This window comes from Globicephala melas, chromosome 14 (assembly GCF_963455315.2).
Source record: "Globicephala melas chromosome 14, mGloMel1.2, whole genome shotgun sequence".
In the NCBI taxonomy this organism is placed as follows: Eukaryota; Metazoa; Chordata; class Mammalia; order Artiodactyla; family Delphinidae; genus Globicephala; species Globicephala melas.
In genome coordinates this window covers 31,990,647-32,009,528 of record NC_083327.1, presented here as the reverse complement: position 1 = coordinate 32,009,528, position 18,882 = coordinate 31,990,647, and the positions used below count along the sequence as shown (strand labels likewise).

At 35.3% G+C, this 18,882-nt stretch overlaps 1 protein-coding gene across 3 annotated transcripts in view; it reads left to right on the top strand.

Annotated features, from left to right (window-relative positions):
• Positions 1 to 18,882, top strand: part of ASCC3 (activating signal cointegrator 1 complex subunit 3) — a 333,519-nt gene that overhangs the window by 155,456 nt on the left and 159,181 nt on the right. The window lies entirely within an intron of this gene.

Sequence of the window (18,882 nt, the reverse complement as noted above, 5' to 3'; positions counted from 1 at the left end):
TGCTCAAACTAATGAGACGTCTCATTTGTAAGCTTCTCTTTGGGTTACCAAATGCAAGTACAGCTTTATCATTCCAGTTAATAATTCCCCTCCTCCGGTGTAACTCGCAGAATGGGAAAATAGTTGATGCCTTAACCCTATTGAGATTTTTCTTGTTATACAAATTTTGTTACAGTGATAGGAAAAGAAGTTAGAAACTGCCTCAGAGATTACGGCATATTTTGTAAGTTAACTTGTTCTTTTTTCACATTATCAAAATGTTAAGATCCTTAATCAGTAACTTCTTACTCAAAATCTACCTCCAGTTTCAAGAATAAAAGGTTTTGCAGTGTTAAAGGGAAAAAAATCATCTTCAACCTTGGATTAATGCTGAACATCAGCTTTTCCTGATTCACATGTGTCTTCTCTTTCTTCATTGTTTATAAGTTTTTCGTAGATGTTGCTGTCTCTAATAAGAAACCACCTTTAAAAATTGGCCGATAATTATGGATTAATTTATTACTATCTAAAGGGAATTCTTTTTGTTTCCTAGTGTTGCTTTTTAGCTTATATAAAAGTAATTATGTACAATTGAAAGAAATTTTACTCTGCTAACTTCAATAATGGAACTTTTCCTTTGGCCCTTTTGCCTAAAAAGTTTCCTTCCTCCGGGTACAAGCATCTCTAATTCTTGGTACTAATGTTTCTGTCATATCAAATTTGTCTAACATGAACTTTATTGGTAAATTATTTGAGAGCTTCTTTCTTTTCTGCCTTCTTTGCTTCCCTCCTCCCCCAAACTGACACATAATCCCAAAGGAATATAAGAGCAAAATTCTTAAGAAGGAGACATTTGAACAATTATGAGAACAAGAATTAAAGACATTTCTCCTTCATCTTTGTTGCTAAAGATGGTACTGCTAAAGAAATATTTCAGGTGTTTTTTTACTGTAAGAAAATCTAAAGGAAGCATTCACTAAACCTCTACCTTTGGAAACAGAAAATCCTCCCCACCTACTAGAAAAAAGCTCTCATGAGTCTTCTATCAAATTGAGATTTCCTTATCCCTCCTTATTTTACAGACAAAAACTAGTTTTTGGTACTTTTTAGTTCTGTATTTTAGTTTTTAATTAGTATTACTAGTGTTTGCTTAGAATTTTTTTCTTCTCTCTGTATGATTTCTATAGTATATCTGTGTACAACATTTGGTTAAAGTGAAGGCAAAAACAGAATATCATCATCATAGAAGGAATTTCTGGTATGACATAATGAAAATTCATTAAAGAAAATTTAATTATATATTTAGCAGTCAAAATTTTTAAATTAGTATAGTTCAGGGGCAAAAATTTCTTATCACTGTCAGCTGCAAGCTTGATCCTGTGATCACTGTACTGCATATTTTGGTCATGCCTAATTCAGGAACATGGAAAACGATGTCAGTCTAGGCATTCTGCTGTTTCCCCTGCCACAGGCCAAAGGCAAAGAGGGTTTCAACTGAATATTAAGTCAAAGCAAAGCTTGACACATCCTTAATAAAAGTTTACTTTTCTTTTAAGGTAAAATTCCCTTATGACAGTAGCTCATAATTGAGAATAAAATAATCAGAGGATTACAGAGAGGTTGTAGAAGTGGAAGTAGTTGCAAAATGTCAATTTTTCTTTGTGCCTTTCTTTTCTGGCTCTTGTGATACAAAACTCTCCTTGCTTTTCTCTGTCTTCTAACCTTTTGAGCCATCCTTTTTCTTTCTTTGTAGCCTTTTCCTTCTCTACCTGGCTCTTTCTTAGACCCCTTTTTTTTTTTTTTTTTTGTGGTACGTGGGCCTCTCACTGCTGTGGCCTCTCCCATCGCGGAGCACAGGCTCCGGACGCGCAGGCTCAGCGGCCATGGCTCACGGGCCCAGCCACTCCGCGGCATGTGGGATCCTCCTGAACTGGGGCACGAACCCATGTCCCCTGCATTGGCAGGCGGACTCTCAACCACTGCGCCACCAGGGAAGCCCCTTAGACCCTTTTTTTAATTTAGCACTCTCTCTTGTATCATTCCATCCCAGTTAAAACCTTTGTAGAAATAACTCATATATTTATATTCCTAACCCAGACCTCTTCCCTAAGCTGTAGACCCATGTGATCGTGGCTGGCCTCTCCTCTTGGGTATCACAGATGTAGTATGTCCAAACCAAATACATAATTTCCCCTCTAAACCAGTGGTATTTCATCCATTATTCCCTGGTTCAGTGAATGGCACAACTATAGATTTAGTTCTGTAAAACAGAAGCCTAAAAGTCACCCTTTTCAACTCTCTCTCCTGTGTTCTCATTTCTGATCCCTCGTGAGGGCCTGTCCATTTGACATAAGTGTCTCTCAGACCTGCCCATTTCTTTCCATTCCCTCCTCCTTCTGCACCGTCATCTCCACCACTTAATCCAGATATGCATCATGTCATCCAGGACACCTCTTAGCTTCTCTACCTCTCTTAACTGTTCGATGTCCATTCTGGCCTTGCTCTAGCTGTTCTGTATGCTGCAGCTAGCTAGAATGATCCTTTCAAAATAAAGCTCCGAGTGACACATGAATACTTAAAGCTCCTTTAAAAGGGCCCAGGGGTTCCTGTAGTCTTGGGCCATTACCTCCCTCCTTTCTTCTTCATCACATACATGTCTCTTCCTCATTTCCTACCTCCCTGCTTCCTGGCCTTCTTTCAGACCCTCATCATAGAGATGCTTTTTCACTTAACCTCTGAGCTTTTGTGTAACTTGTTCCCTCTGCCTCACACATTCTTCTTTATTCTCTGCTTAGTTGACCTCTACTAAATCCTTTAGATTTCATCTTTCTTAGAGAAGCCTTTTTTTAACCTTCCTCTCTCACCTCCCTATTATGAACTATATAATAACATGGCATATGTCTTCCTCCTGTTTCTTGCTGTAGTTTTACATTTTTCCTGGCTGTTTTTGATTAATACCACTTTTCAGTAGAAGATCATAAGTCCCATAGGAAAGGGGCTATCTCTGGTTTTGCTCATTATTGTATTATCATGGCCTCACCAGTACCTGGCACACAGTTGGTGCTCACATAGTGTGTAATGAATAAGTGAACGGAAGATGTGGTAGTCTTCGTTAAGTCTGAACTTACTCTTAAAGGATTAGGGAGCAACGAACTTCAAAGAAAATCAAGAAAATAATAATTAGTTCCACAGTAAGCCAAACATCCAGGCTGAGGGGAGAACAACCTGGAGAAGTGGAACGACATCAAAGATCACTTGGATTACTTTCTTAAGGAATTTTTTTCCCCCTGTAGTCTGTAAAGATCAATGAAAGAATGTTGGTATTCTCCTTAAAAATGTTTCATCCCATACAGTTACTCTTAATATTATTTCATCTAGTTATAGTCTTTTCTGTTAGAAGTATTAAATTATCTCATTTTCTCCTAAAATAAAATATCCATCTGACTTAGCTATTTTTCATGATATAGATATCATTTGTGCCACCAGTTATTTTAAGTTAATATATTCTTTCTTTATTTCTATTCATTAAGCCCTACAGGGGTAACCTTTGAACCCTTTTAAAATTTCACATTTTTAAGGCAACAGAGAAAAATTCCATTTTTCTGAACTATAGCTTACCATAAGAGTACTCAATTATATTCTTGAGATTTTATATATAGCAGTTTCTTTGTTAACCTTGTAATGTTCTCTTCATTTGCAAAGGGAATACTTTTTGATGAGGAATATTATTATTGCGTTTTTCCTTCATTGTTCTTAACATTATTTTTTTCCTAAGTCTTCGAGGATTTTTATTACTGAAATAACACATTCTTATAACAAGGGAATCAACACAAACGTGTAAAGAAAAGACTCATGAATTACTTTCTCCTCACTTCGCCTCACGCCCAGTACCCTTGCCCCTGAGTGTATTCAGTTTTCTCCTGGCACGTATAGATATATACAAGTATGTCCATGTTTTTAGGCATTTGAGCTTTTTAAAGTTGGTAATCACTGGTTTCTGGAATTACAGCACAAATTGAGCACATGGAACAGTTTGTCTCAGAATGATGTTTAGAAACTTTCAGGTATAAACTAAATTTTGATCTGTCCTTGTATAGTTTACAGATCTTCAGCCAAAAGATCAAAAGAAAAAAAAAATGCTGTGCCTAATCTTGGAATAAAATTGGAAGCAATACAAGTGGTTTTATTTTCCTGAAACTGGTTCTCTTTATATTTTATACATTGTTGAACCCAAGGAACATATATAATGATTCAGACCTGGAAGGCAAAGCTTTATGCTCCATCCATTTCATCTCATCCACTTCATCTATTAAATAGTTGGACATTATCTCTATTTTTATATGTCAGGTCCGTATAACTCCCTCATAGAAGTTATCACCACTTCTATCCATTTTCTCGTTCTCTGTGTCTTCTTTGGTGCCCCTCTTCATATTTTAAGTAGCAAAATATGAAGATAGTACAAGTTGCTATGTCCTCTTACTAGATACTATTACCATACTGTTGTATAATTTTCCTCTCAGTTTGTTCTGTTTCACACCTCCAAAATGTCTTGCATAGGAACAACTATAACTATTGGGTTTTGCATATATGCTTTATGCATGTAGCCAATGCATAAATGCATGTTTTGTGTGAAAAGTTAGTTAAATTGTATATAATTTGTTATAAATTTTGTTGCTTGAAAGATTCTATATAGATCCACAGTTGATTTAAATCAAATATTCCAGACTTACAAAGTGAATTTACTAGATTATTTTGTCATTTATTCATGTGATTTGTGTAATTATAGTATTAAATTACAATAAATATATAATTATCAGGTTAAGTAATATAAAAGAAACATTGAATCTATTTTGTGGTATTTAATTTTGTCATATACTCTGTATATTTGGTATTTTCACTAATTCTGTTGAAAATAAAACCTAATTTGCATACATGTTTATACTGTTATTTTAATTATTTATATTTTTTAATAACAGTAATAACATAGACTTGGGAAGTACTAAAACAGTGTTTGACTGCTAGTAATCATTTTTCTTTTATAACACCATAGAAAATTCTCTGGACAGCTATTCAGAAATTTTACATTAAATTGTCAGAAGTTAATTTGACAGCTGTTTGTTTCACTTTAGATAATGATATATTGAATCTCTATTAGCTGGTTTCCAGCTGGTATTTGGACTTAGAAGCAGTTGGTAGGTATATTTAATAAGTTTCGTTACCACCACAAGCATTTGTTGATTACATTTTTGTAGGCATCTTTTGATAAAATTGAACAAACAGTATTTTTATTAAAGCTAAGTATAATATTTTGTGTCCCAAGGAAATCTGATACAACTATTCCTGTACGTGCTCAAAGTGCAAAAAAGGGAGTTGAATATTTAAACTCAATGAACCATTGCAAACGTTTACTGTCTTTCCTGTAACTAGGGTTTTTATTTTTCTTGTTGTCATAGTAGCATATTTAAGTGAGAAGGGGTGGAAAGGAAGGAACTATGTCTCTGTAGTGAATATTATAAAATATGATTCTGTTTTTAAGAGAGTAGTGTAATAGTCTCAGATCTTATCTTACTTTTTTCTTGGTTTTATGAATGAGTAGATGGGAAATGCAGCTCTAACTGTATTATGGCAAATAAAGTGGGCATTTCCAACCTGTACAGCATTCATCAAGTTAGTGGCTGCTCTCGAAATATGGTCAGAGACTTAAGTCTTGTTAAGGGTCTAAGATATTCGTGCTAGCTTGCCATAGGCTAACTTCATTGTATACCACACACACACACACACACACACACACACACAAATGCACACGCACATAGGCGAAAACAAGAGACACCTGGGTAGGGAACCGACCTTATATTTATTCACAGAGCATGGTGTTGGTTGCCCCTCTCTAGCTTTACAGGGTAACATGGTAAGAGCCAGCTACCTCTGTGCACATAGGTGGCCCCATAGGAGTGCTCCAAAATTATGAAACTTGAAGCGTATATAGTTGCTGCTGGCACATCCTCCCTTCTGGTGGGGGGAAGGGAGGGTATAAGGAGAAAGGGGAGGGAGAGGGAGAAAGAAGGGAGGAAGAAAGGAGACAAAGAAGTAGACCAACTGACCTGCCCAGGGACCTTTCTCTTTCACTCTGGAATATAAACAGATTCCCTCTTGAGGAGGGAAGGGGCGGCCTGTACCCTGGAATATAAGCAGTTGTCTCTTTGAGTGATAAGAAAGGAGCCTCTAGGCTTTATTACCTATAGAATGGGAAGAAATGGCTCTGGGGGAGTGGAGGCATTCTCTACCGTTAAAGCCCTTCAGTTTCCACTGCTCAGAAGGCCCTGACCATGTAGGATCACCAGGAATTTCAGGGAGGATTGTTTTCCAACAAGACCTAAAGGTGTCTTGAAAGGACATGTACTCTACTAAACTATCCCAGTAATATAGTACTCTACTCTACTAAATAGAGTACTACTATAGTACTCTACTAAAATATCCCAGCTATCACTGTCTGCTTTATAAAAATCTTTGTAACCTTACCTAGATTGCATAGTCTCTCTGGTGGTCCTTTGTTATGTTCTCCATGGACTTTGGTCTCACTTTTTTTTTTTTACTATGGTATTTTATTTGCTCTGTCTTGTAGCTGTGTTTTTGAAATCATGGAGAAGGGCCAAATGCATGGCTTAATGGATGGTCAGATGGCATTGTACCTTTTTTTAAGTGCAGTGTAAGTATCTCAACTTGGGTTTGTAGATAAATCTTTTTTTTTTCTTGTTTTTTCCTTTCTCTTACCTTTTTTTCTTATTAAAGAGGGTCAACTGAAGAGTACAATACAGATTTATGGAAAACCGAGGTGTTTTTCATTTTGTAAGCACAAATATTAGAGCAGCCTCAAAAAATGGAGACAGTTAAGAGCCAATCTAAGAGGAATTACAACTTTGTGATTTTTCCCTTTATAGCAGTACAGTTTTAATTAGTCTAGCTAGAAAATTTTATTGAGAGTATATTGCCTTAGTGGGATTTCTTCTGCTCAAGTAAGTTTAAAAAAAAAAAGCGTATTCTTTTTAGGGAGAATCTATTCAAGTGTGTCACTTGAGAATATTAAATGCACAGTTGGATGTTTAGAATTATAAGTAGTGATTATTGTCTAAGGAAATAAATGAAAAATACTGATAGAAATCTTAAAAATACATTCTTATGTTGTTATTTTACTGAAATTAGATTCAGTCCAGAACATCTTATAACGTTGAATAATAATAGAAATTCAAGTCCAGCAGCATCTTTAGAAATGAAATTGTTAGCTCACTAATGAATTTTATTTCCATAGTAATAGACTAGCTGGTCTTGCTTAATTTGCTCTACAGAATAGATGTATTTTGGGGCTGTCAATAACAAATGTCAATGCAATTTGGATTGTCATAGAGGTCAGTAAAGTATTTTTCTGTGTGTGATGCTACCGTGTATTAAAGTATTCTTTATTCTGTCTTATCAGTCTTTAGCGGATTGACCTAGGTTTACCAATGAATTAAGTTGACCCACAGTTGTACTATGGGGAGTAACTAAGAACAGTGTAATTTGGGTCAGATTTTAGTCATATTTGAAAACATCTTCGATGAAGCATGAATTCAGTGGTTGGATTTTTAGAACTTCATTAAATTCCTTCATTATTAAACTAATCATTACAAGTAGGCCAGCTTCAACATAATGTTTCTTAAAAGTTTTGCTTATGTGTGTCTATATGAACATTTTATAATTAGTAATGCTTATAATCTTTTAATACTTATAATGTAGGCTGAAATTTAAAGTGGAAAGAGAATTCTAGACTTTTTTTTTTGCGGTACGCGGGCCTCTCACTGTTGTGGGCTCTCCCGTTGCGGAGCACAGGCTCCGGACGCACAGACTCAGCGGCCATGGCTCACGGGCCCAGCCGCTCCGCGGCATGTGGAATCTTCCCAGATCGGGGCATGAACCCGTGTCCCCTGCATCAGCAGGCGGACTCTCAACCACTGCGCCACCAGGGAAGCCCGAGAATTCTAGACTTTTGAAGCTTGTAAATTACTGAGAATGGTTCATAATTTGGGTTCTTTTTCTGTAGTCTATTTGCCATGTTAAGGTAAGAGTTACAGTGGGTAGAGTGCCAAATATAGAAACTGCTCCTCTTTTCTTGTAGTGTATGAACTATATCTGAGTCATCAACCTTAATTCTAGGTATTGAACAGGATGGAGATAGATGGTGTTTAAGACTAAACCAAGGCAATACTGTTAATATTCAGCAAGTCTTTATTGAATAGCCAGTGTGTGCCAGAGATTGTGCTGAAGACAGAAAACAGAAAGATACACTCTGCATTAGTGTTGCTCATAATCTGATGAGAACCAAAGGTTAATCAAATAATTATGCATAAAATGTAAATGTACAGATTTCATAATAAACTTTCACCCACTTGTTTTAGCATTTATTGATGATTTTCTAACTCCCATCCTTTCTTTCATTCCATTGTATGTAAGAAAGAGCTTTCCCCCTTCCCATTTATTCATTTATTTCTCTGTCAACTCAAATTCTTATTGTATTCAAAAGGTTATAATCCATTATTACAAGATGACCATATTAGCCCAAATTTGGCAATCGGGAACCCCTTCAAGTTGCCTTCTTTATCCTTTTGACATGCCCACATCCCAGAATTGGAATTAATCATTTCTGATTAATCATTTCTGCAAGCAAACCTGGTAAGAGAATGGTATTTAGAAACCAGTGAAAGTATTTTATTTCTTTTTCTTTTTCTTTTTTTTTTTTTTTTTTTTACGCGGGCCTCTCACTGTTGTGGCCTCTCCCGTTGCGGAGCACAGGCTCCGGACGCACAGGCTCAGCGGCCATGGCTCACGGGCCCAGCAGCTCCACGGCTTGTGGGATCCTCCCAGACCGGGGCACAAACCCGCGTCCCCTGCATCGGCAGGCGGACTCTCAACCACTGCGCCACCAGGGAAGCCCGTATTTTATTTCTTAATATTTCCACTTATTTCTTTCCCCAAAATATTATCCAGAAGAATGAAAGAGATTTGGGGTTTTCAGAATTTTCAAGGAAATATAATGTTGAGCTGTTCCTTTCCCCTAGTAGAGTTCCTCTCACAGCTGTTATTTTCAGACTGCTCCAGCGTGCTCCAAGGGGCCACGGGCATTGTTGGCATGAGGTTGGGAGAGGTGTGCTGTTTGGGAGGAAGAAGTGAGATACGAGATTTGGATCTCTCAGGACCACTCAGGTAGCTTAATCTTTATATATATATATATAGAGAGAGAGAGAGAGAGAGAGAGAGAGAGAGAGAGCACTCCTGCAAAAGAGTTTAGTGAAAGAAAGAATTACACAGCCAAAATGAGTTTTTAAACCACTGTTCTGTGGCATTAACTTTTCATAATTTCCATAGGATGAATAGTTTCTGTTCTTGTGGTGGTGATACCAAGTGGACTGATACTTGTGGTGATAAGCAAGTGGACTGATCTTTTCCATATGCAGTATCAATTTAGCTTTTCAGTAGAGGTGGGATTTCATCTTCCACTTTGTCATGTATACATTGGACTAAGCAAACCAGTAGTTTTGCCCTTCTGGGCCTTGAAAACCAGGTGGAATACTAATGGTACATACTGGCTGAATGCAGTAGCCTGGAAGTTTTTATGTGTAGTGTCAGTAGTCACAGGCAACTGTGACTCCTCTGTTGCTCAAATCAGGTACAAAGTAATGTATTTGCATATATGGTAAGACAGACCTGTAGCTGAAAATGCTGTACCACCCCTACAAACTAGGGTTTAGCCAGAAAGTATAGTTTTCCACAGCCCCTTAATGCTTAAGAAAACATTTTTAATTATGTTAAGTTTATAGCAAAGGGAAAATTTATTCAGAATACTTACTATTTTAAAATTATGTTTTAAAAGCTCTACTTTCTTTCTCTATTTTTTTGTGGTCTTAATATTTTAGAGACCATACTGAAATATAACTATCTTATGCTTCAAGTGTATTGTACAATGTCCTGATATATGCAAATTGGTTGTAAGATAATACTTTTTACAGTGGACTTAGCTCTGATGTTATATATTTTTGCTGTAATGGTACATACGGACACTAAGTCGTCCAACTTTGTTTTTTTTTAATTATTATACATTTTAATAATGAGTATCTTTTAGGGTTTAGAAGATGTAAAGCATTGTGGATTTCTTTTAACCAACTTTAGCAGTTAAAGCTCTATATAACTGAAATATAGAAGCTGATAAATATTAAAATGATTCCTTTAGAGAAATTGATGAAGAATATATTTCACATTCAGGGTAATGCCCTAAAATGTAATTCAGTAATGATAACCTGAATCTGTTTATCACTTTAAAAGTTTAGGTTTCTTGAGAAGAACTGCATATTCTCAGCATGAGAGCCCAGAGGTGGCTCTGAACTGCTGAGTGTAGATCTAATTACACAGCTTGGAGCTGTGGAACCACTTCTCTCTCTACCTCCAGATTACTTTCGTTGGTTTATTTACATAATTTAATGCATGAAGACTAGTCAGTGAATTATACAGTTTTCTGAGACAGCTAAGACAAGATAAATTAACTCTATTTGATGTAGTTTGTATATGTGATAAGCCTTTTACCAGGTCTTTTTAAACTAAAAATTATGCTTTAGTAATGCAGTTCGTTGGCAGGAATATCTGATAATAAATGCTAGTTGTTATAGTCGTGATTAATAAGTTTAAATTTTATTAAGAGAAGTTTAAAATTTATTATTTTAGCCCTATTTTTAGTAATAGTTTTATTGATGTAATCCAAATATAGTAGTGTTAAATTTTCTACCATTATAAAACATAAAAATGCTTTCTTTATTCATGTCCATCAGTAAGACATTATTTTGGTTAATGGATCTGAATAATTTGATTCATTGTAAATGTAAGTAGCTTTGATTTAGGAACTGTCTTTGACTTCAAAGTCGAGAATTTTTTTTTAAGATGCTCTTAGACTAGCTCATTTTATAAATTGTTTCTTTTTAAAAATCCAGATTTTTAACTTTGCAATGGCATTAAAATGTACAGTTGACCCTTGAACAACGTGGGTGTTGGGGGCACACCAACCCTCCATACAGTCAAAAATACACCTATACCTTATCATCAGCCCTCAGTATGTGCGGTGCCTTCATACACGTGGTTCCTTCAGATCAGCGATTCTGCATGGGATTCAACCAACAGTGGGTCGTGTAGTTCTGTAGGATTTACTATTGAAAAAAATCTGCAAATAAGTAGACCTGCCCATTTCAAACTCATGTTGTTCAGTGGTCAACTGTATACACATAGCTTTACAACAGTATCAAAAGACTAATAGTAACTATTTTAGTTATTCATTATCAGTGGAACATTTGCTAATAAATTTAAACAAAACTATCTAGGAAAATTAATTATCTAGTTGAATAATTGGAAGTTAGCTTTATACCCCAGATTCTAATAAAAGGTATCAGTGAAAGTATTAACTCAGCCTACATCCTATTATTATTTATAAACTTTTAAATTCATATCTCTGCTCAAAAATGTGCTAAAAATAAATATTTTTTGTGAAAGTTGACCATTTTTAACATTGGAATTTCAGCAGTCATTTATGAGTGCCCACTGATTTGGTGATAGCAGGGAGAGTGGTATGGGGGATGACAAGGAGACCTCAAAATTAGTAAGGTGTAAACGTGCCCTCAGGCAACACCCAAAGAGGGACTATAACTTGGTGGAAAGAAAATAGGCTTTGGACTATCAAATCTGAGAATAATTCCCAGTTCTGCTCTTGAATGAGTAGAAAGTTATTAAAACTCTGAGCTTCAGTTTTCTCATCTGTAAAATTCTAATAGAATTACCTACCTAATTGTGTTGTTAATAGTAAATTAAATAACTATGCCTGGCACCTAGTACTGGGCCTAGCACATAGTAAGCACTTAGTACATCATATCTTTTATTATTAGTCCTAGTAATTGTGAACAACAGCGGAGAGACCTATATACATCTCAAGATTACACAAGGCACAAGTATGAACAAAGTGCTGTGGGAATGATAGCTTTCCCTGGAGAGATTGGAGAAGAGTCATTAGAACTGGGCCTTAAAGGTTTGTAGAATTTCCCCAGATGAAGTTGGCAGGAGAACTAAGTAAAGTAAAACATGGGTAAAGGCCTAGAAATATACAAATGCATGGAGGCTTTGAACAGCAGGAAGGATTTAGAGAGATGACACCCTAAGGCCAATAATGAAGAAACCTGGAATGTCATCACCTTTAAATCAAGGAATTTGCTAATTTTGAGAGAGGACCCCAGTTAATTTCTAGATTATGCTTTTATTTCTTCTTCTTCTTTTTTTTTTTTAACCTGCATCTTCTTCCTGTAGTTGTTCATGTAATGAATGGCAGCTTCTGTGTTCACCATTTCCCAGACTCCAGTCGTGCATCATAGTAACTAGATATAAGCTCCATAAGCACAGGGCACGTGCCGGCCTTGCCCACCGTTACATCCCCAATACCTGTCATGTAATTGTTGGATGATCACAGACTCACAGAGGAGCTAAATCAAGCACAAAAATAGTTCAAAATAAAATATAGTCAGTGATAAATGCTTAAGAGAGGGGCCCGTGAATTCTTTGGATGCTCAAAAGAATAAAGTATCACTTGTACCTGGAATCGTCAGGGAAATTTTTATGATTTTAATTTAACCATAATAGTGGCATCATCTCCCCCCATGTGGGTATAAGGGTTTCTTCTTTTCTTTCTTTCTTTTTTCTTTTTTTGAAGTGACTTTTATAAATTGGTACCAATGTTTCAGGTAGTTTATTGGCTACAAAGCTATATTTTAAAATGTTTAAATCAGAGTTCTTTTTATAAGATCTGTCTCAAACAATCACACTGTTTCTCAGGGAGACCTCCCTAAGTGCTTTCTCGCTCATCTTCACTCTTCATAAAAAACAGGGCCACCTTTTTTCTTTTAATAACCCCAGCCTTTTAAAATTGTCCTGTCCATTGTTCTATCCATTTACATTCCAAAATCGTCTTTAGGTTTTTCCTATGTTTTATCCACCTTTTTCTTTTACACTTCCTTGAGTCATAATTTTTTTTATCAACATGTAATGTATATTCCTTTACAAAAATTCATGTTTTTTCATGATGATGGCATTCTCTTTAACTGCTCAGATTAAAATCTTTGTCTAACATAAAAATAATTTTTCAAGTATTGCTTTTAGTGGTATCATTTTTTTCTGAGTCTTGAGTGAATTTTCTCTAAGTATACATTTTATAATGAGGTTGTATTTTGCCTTTCCAGCTATTACTGCTCTTCTGTCTACATGTCCATTTCTGCCTAGAGCCAGTATTCACCAAATCCATATGGATTTGCTATCTTCTCTGTGCCTTTGACCTCTGTATACTTTTCCAGGAAGTACTATTTATTTTCTTCTGCTAGACCATGTCTCTTTTTTCTTCTTAAAGCATTTCCAGGTGAACTAAAACAAGATAAATGTGTCTCTTCGATCAAAAGTACCACTACCAGCCTTCTCAGTTCATTGTTAAATATGTGTTCTTTAAGTTTTTACTTTGACACCGTAAATCCCTTAGCAATAAAATAATCATATCAAATATGGTAGTACAATAGTATATTATAAACATACTATTACAGCCTCATCACTGATCATTTCTCCTGTTCAATATAATTTATATATTCATAAAACTATTAAGGCTTGTTTCAGTGGGTAAGATAAGCAATATAAGATATACAGAGAACACATTATCTTTTTATACTCCCCATCCCATTTTCATTTGTGAGGTAATTACTTTGGTGGGTTTCCATCCATATCTCCCTATTTTTAAACACACACACACACACACACACACACACACACACACACACACAGCCTTTATGATATACTCAGAATAATACTATGGAAATTGTTCTTCAACTTGATATTTTTTTATGTGGCAGTACATTATGGATATCTTTGTAGATGTCTTTGCAGATAGATATGTGTGTTTGTGCATGTACAAGAGCAAAATCCAACTCTGCTTGTGCCCACCATTGGATTTCCAGAGCCACACAGTGCTACTGAAGTTTAGCACCTTTTCATATGTTTATGACTATTTTCACTTTCTTGCCTATGAATTTCCCAGAAGTCATAGAGAAAAATCCTGGCAGATTTAAAGAAAAATTAACTATTTCCATACTGAATAAGATATCATAAATAAAGTCAAAAGATAAAGCATAGAACAAAATATTTGCAATATAGAAAAAGACAAAACATACTATCTTCTGTATTGTAAGAACACCTACAAATTAATAAGAAAAAAATGCCCAATAATAAAACAGACAATATTCAGAATAGGGACATAGTTCAATGATCATATATACTTTGACCCAACAATTTCACTTGTATGAAAATATCCACAAAATTGTGAAATGACTTGTATACAGAGTTATTTATTACAGCATTGCTTTAAGCAAGAAAGGATTAGGAACAACATAAATGTCCATTAAACAAGGACTGGTTAAGTAAATTATGGTATTTCTAAGTAAAGGAATACTATGCAAATGAAAAAATAAATGAGGAAACTGGGTACTGCTGTGAAAAGATCTTCAGATGACCTAAGTGTCTTTAGCTGGTCAGTATTGGCAGACCTAAAATGAGAACTGATTCACAGCAATCAGAATGAAGCCTCTTAAAATTGCATTTACTTAATATCACAGATAGGGTAATATAATCACAGCAATAAAAACTGTTTTGTTGCCTGCATGCCCTTGTGGTATATAAATCTGAAATATACCGGCAGCGGCACTCCTCATTCAGACTATAGAACATGGAAAATGATTTGGCTATTTTCTTCAGTCTCCCAAAGATAGTACTTAAAGAACCATTTTAAATGCACAGAGGACAGGTTTGGGGGGGGGTTGTTTTTGTTATTTTTTTTTACATACAGTGGATGCCATTTCACTGGGCTCTCAAATTTTAACATTCATCTTATTAATGGCTTATTAAACCAGATTGCTGGGTCCCAGCCTCAGAGTTTTTGGCTCAAATGTGGGGTGACGCTATTAATTTGTAGTTGTAACAGGTTTCCAGAGGATGCTCTTAGTCTGGGGACACACTTTAGAATCACTATTTGTTTAGGTCATTGGGACTTAATTCTCTTGAGGATCCTGGGTTAAGAAAGTTGGGAAGAATTGAGAACAAAACAAATAAATGGCTGTGCTGGTTAGAGTGAAAACATAAACACCATGACATAAACTTCCTCATCCTCAAGCCTCATTCTTTAACTAACAGTAGACAATACCATAAATTATAAAACATTATTTCTCAGCAGCATTTCCTGTGGGACATCTATCTGCCATGTATTTTTTCCAGGTATTTCGATTCTTATTCTTCCTTCTTAGTGGAAATTTCTAGAGAAGAGAATTTGATTCAAGATTTCACAATCTTTGGCCTCCTCCCTCCAGTTCTAAAATAATCTCAGGCTTAAATATTTCTACTAATTGTTTTATTCCTAGTTCATCTGGCACAACACCCTTACAAAGGTTGTGAAAGGATGTGTTCTTTTAAATTGTTTTTTGTGGTGTTAGATATGCACACACACTTGCATTAAGTGAGGAATAAATGTTTATATAGGTGTCAATTTATAATATTCATTCACTGATCTAACCACTTAGTCTTTTAGGTCAAGTTAATTTTCTTAATGCTTATTAACCTCATCATGGTGTTAATACTTACCAGCTCTGAGGAAGTCTCCAAGTTCCTGTACAAAGAGTTTTAGCATCTCCTTTGAACTTGTTAGAAATGCAAATTCTTGTCTTGCCTCAGACCTACTTAATTAGAAAGGGGGTAGAGGGGAGGAGCAGCAGTTTGTGTTTTTAACAAGCCTGCCAGGTGATTTTGATGCATTCTAAAATTGGAGAGTTGTTGTTTTACTAAATGCAGTGTGGGATATCCTTTAATCCTTACCATAATCCTATGACTCTAGTAACTATCTATGTACTAGAGGAAATAAAGATCAAAGAGGTTAAATAATTTGTTCTAAATCACACTGCTATTTAACAGTATTTCAAAGTAGAATTTTTGGTCTTTTTAAAATAATATGTCCTTCTCTCCTTTGAATACACTGAAACAATATCAGTTACTTTGGCATTTTGGTTTTTTGAATGATCATTATCTGAGCTTTTATTTTTCATTAATTTTAATCAGCATCTCATTTGAAGAACACTTTCTTTGATAAGTCAAATAACAAGACCAGAACTCAGATTCACATACTTTCTTTCCCAGTTCAGGACTGATTCCATCATACATTTTTTAACAAAATGGCTTTTTAAACCAAAAATAAGTATATAAAATATTTTTAATTGCATTAACCTAACAAACCTCGAGTAAAAATTTAAACAGTTTTACAAAACAGTCAAAATTTACCAACATTATTGAGTTGAATCTACTGTTCTAATCTTATTTTAGACACACGCCCATTTAACTGCTGTTTGGTTACCAACAGCATGTCTAAGATTAATTTGGAGTTATTTCTGCCATGTGAAACAGTGCTGTCCTCTCTGTTAGTTATAATTTTTATATGAGTCTATTTAAATTAATTAACCAAATTAACAAACCATAAAATCGAGTATGTTTATAGAGACCCCAAACCTTGTAATGGCCTCTGTTGGAGCCTCTAGACAGAAAATTTTTAATAAGAAAAAGAGTTTATTTTACTGAATAAGACATGATGGATTCTTTAATAAAAAGAAATTGCTACTTTAGTTGTAACTAATATTTCTCTTGGCTGCAGTAGAAAATAATTTGCAAAGTGATAAGTTGACAAGTCAGACTTAAATAATTAATGAAGATTTAGGGTCATATTTTATTTTCCCTTATGTTCTCCATATCGGTTATTTTAATGGGATTTATATAATGTGGCATTTAAATTATGGAGAATAGAAATCTGGTTGTATTATAAAACCCTAGCCCATCTGGAGAATGATCTTGGGGCTATAGTGGTTATATAAAATATCTTAATAATCCCTGATGTTTCATATGTATAGGTAAATAAAGATGGGTTATTAGGGAATTTTTGTAGTGGTGGTATTATATACGTTTTATTTATGTTTCCATTTGAACTTCTTTTAACTTAGAAGAAGAAAACTGAGTTGGTGGTAACCATTAACTAATTTCACACAGTAGTACAGTGGAGATTTCAGTAGTCGTTAATAATTCAATTTTTAGACCCCACTGCTAGATATTTTTACTCAGTTGGTTTTAGGGGAGGGCTCAGAAATCTATTTCAACAGGCCCCAGCAGTAGTTCTGATGAAGTGGTCCCTGGGCCTCAGTGTAAGAAACTTTGAACGAAAACATACTTCTTCAAGCTAACACACTAAAATTACCAAGGATAAATACTCTAGACTAGTGTACGTAGCCTCCTCCATGCAGACTGCATCCTGCTTCTCCAGCCAGCTAGGGCTGATCCCTAGTGATTCTCTCTTGCCGTAACAGTAGAGTTCCAATTTGGTGCCTTGGAACATATTCATCATGGTATCCCCGGTGCTTTGGCCACTGTTTGGCATGCAGGAGGTATGTGTAAATGTCATGGCATGGATGAGTGAAGGAGACCAGCTGTCTCCATGTTTGGCATTCCTGTGTTATCCGCACTCCATCCGTCTTTTGGATCAGCTCCCTAAATTATGTCTAGTTTTATCTCCCTCCTTAAATTGTATAGAAGAAGGGACCATGTCTTATCCATTTCATATCTCTCCTTCTAACAGTATTTTACACACACACATGTCCAGTAAATATATTTTAAGTAAAAATTATTTTGTGCTTATTTAATCCATCATACAAGATTCCCATCTCCATGAGGGCAGGGACCTTGTCTCTCTGTTTTTCACAGCAGTTTTCTCAGGGCTTGGTAGTGACTGCATGCTCAGAAACGTTTGAATGAATGGATAAATTAATAAAATAATAAATAACTTCATTTTAATTGAGATTTTTCTTAAAATTTAATGTTGGGGGTAAATGAAGTTTTGTGTGTGATCAAATTTATTTTTATATAAAAGAAAATAATCTGCCTTCCCCTTTAAAAAGAAACTCGTAGTTGAAATGTCCCTACCTTGTAGAAAGACAGGATGGTAGAATTTGACAGATTCTGAATTGAGGAAGCTTCAGCAAGGCATTATGGTTAATAGAATCTTCCATATAACTTAGTATTAAATAGCTGATGTCAGGAATTATGAAAATATCACAGTGAACTTAAATGGCAGTCTCTTGACATCCTGTGAGGTAAAGATGATTCGCCAGAAAGCTAGAGAGCCTGTGAAAAGCAGATTTGGTTTTTGGCAGGGGTGGGGGGTTGAAAATAAGGAAAACAAAAAATGTTCTAAGTATCCACGAAACTCTCTGAAATAAATTTTAGTAGTGTACTCTTTAGAAATATTCTTTTGATCATATTTCTTTTCAAATCACATTGGTATCAGAAAATAAGTTAGAGCTCCGATAAAGTGTGACGTCTCAAGCTTTATGTCCTTGAAGGCTGTGATTAACTTACGTTAAATTTCTCCAGGTGACTTGCAGGGCTTGTTTTACTTTCTCTAAGCACTTTGGGAGATTTTCATTGAGGAACTTCTGCTCTTCTCCAGATTATTTTCTCTCCTTTACTTTGAATACGCTCTAAAAGAATATTAGTTAAGTATTCCAGTTTCTTGAATGATGGTTATCTGAGGTTTTACTCTACTATGAATTTTATCAGATCCTATATGTGGAACATTCCCTTTGACAAGTTTACTATGGGCTAATTATAAGATTACTATGAGTTAATTATACAGCATGTGCTCTAGATCTTTGTCATTCTGTCTCCTTTCTGGTCAAAGCCCAGGCCTCCTTCCCTTTTTCACTTTTGTTGGTCCTCAAAATGATCTTG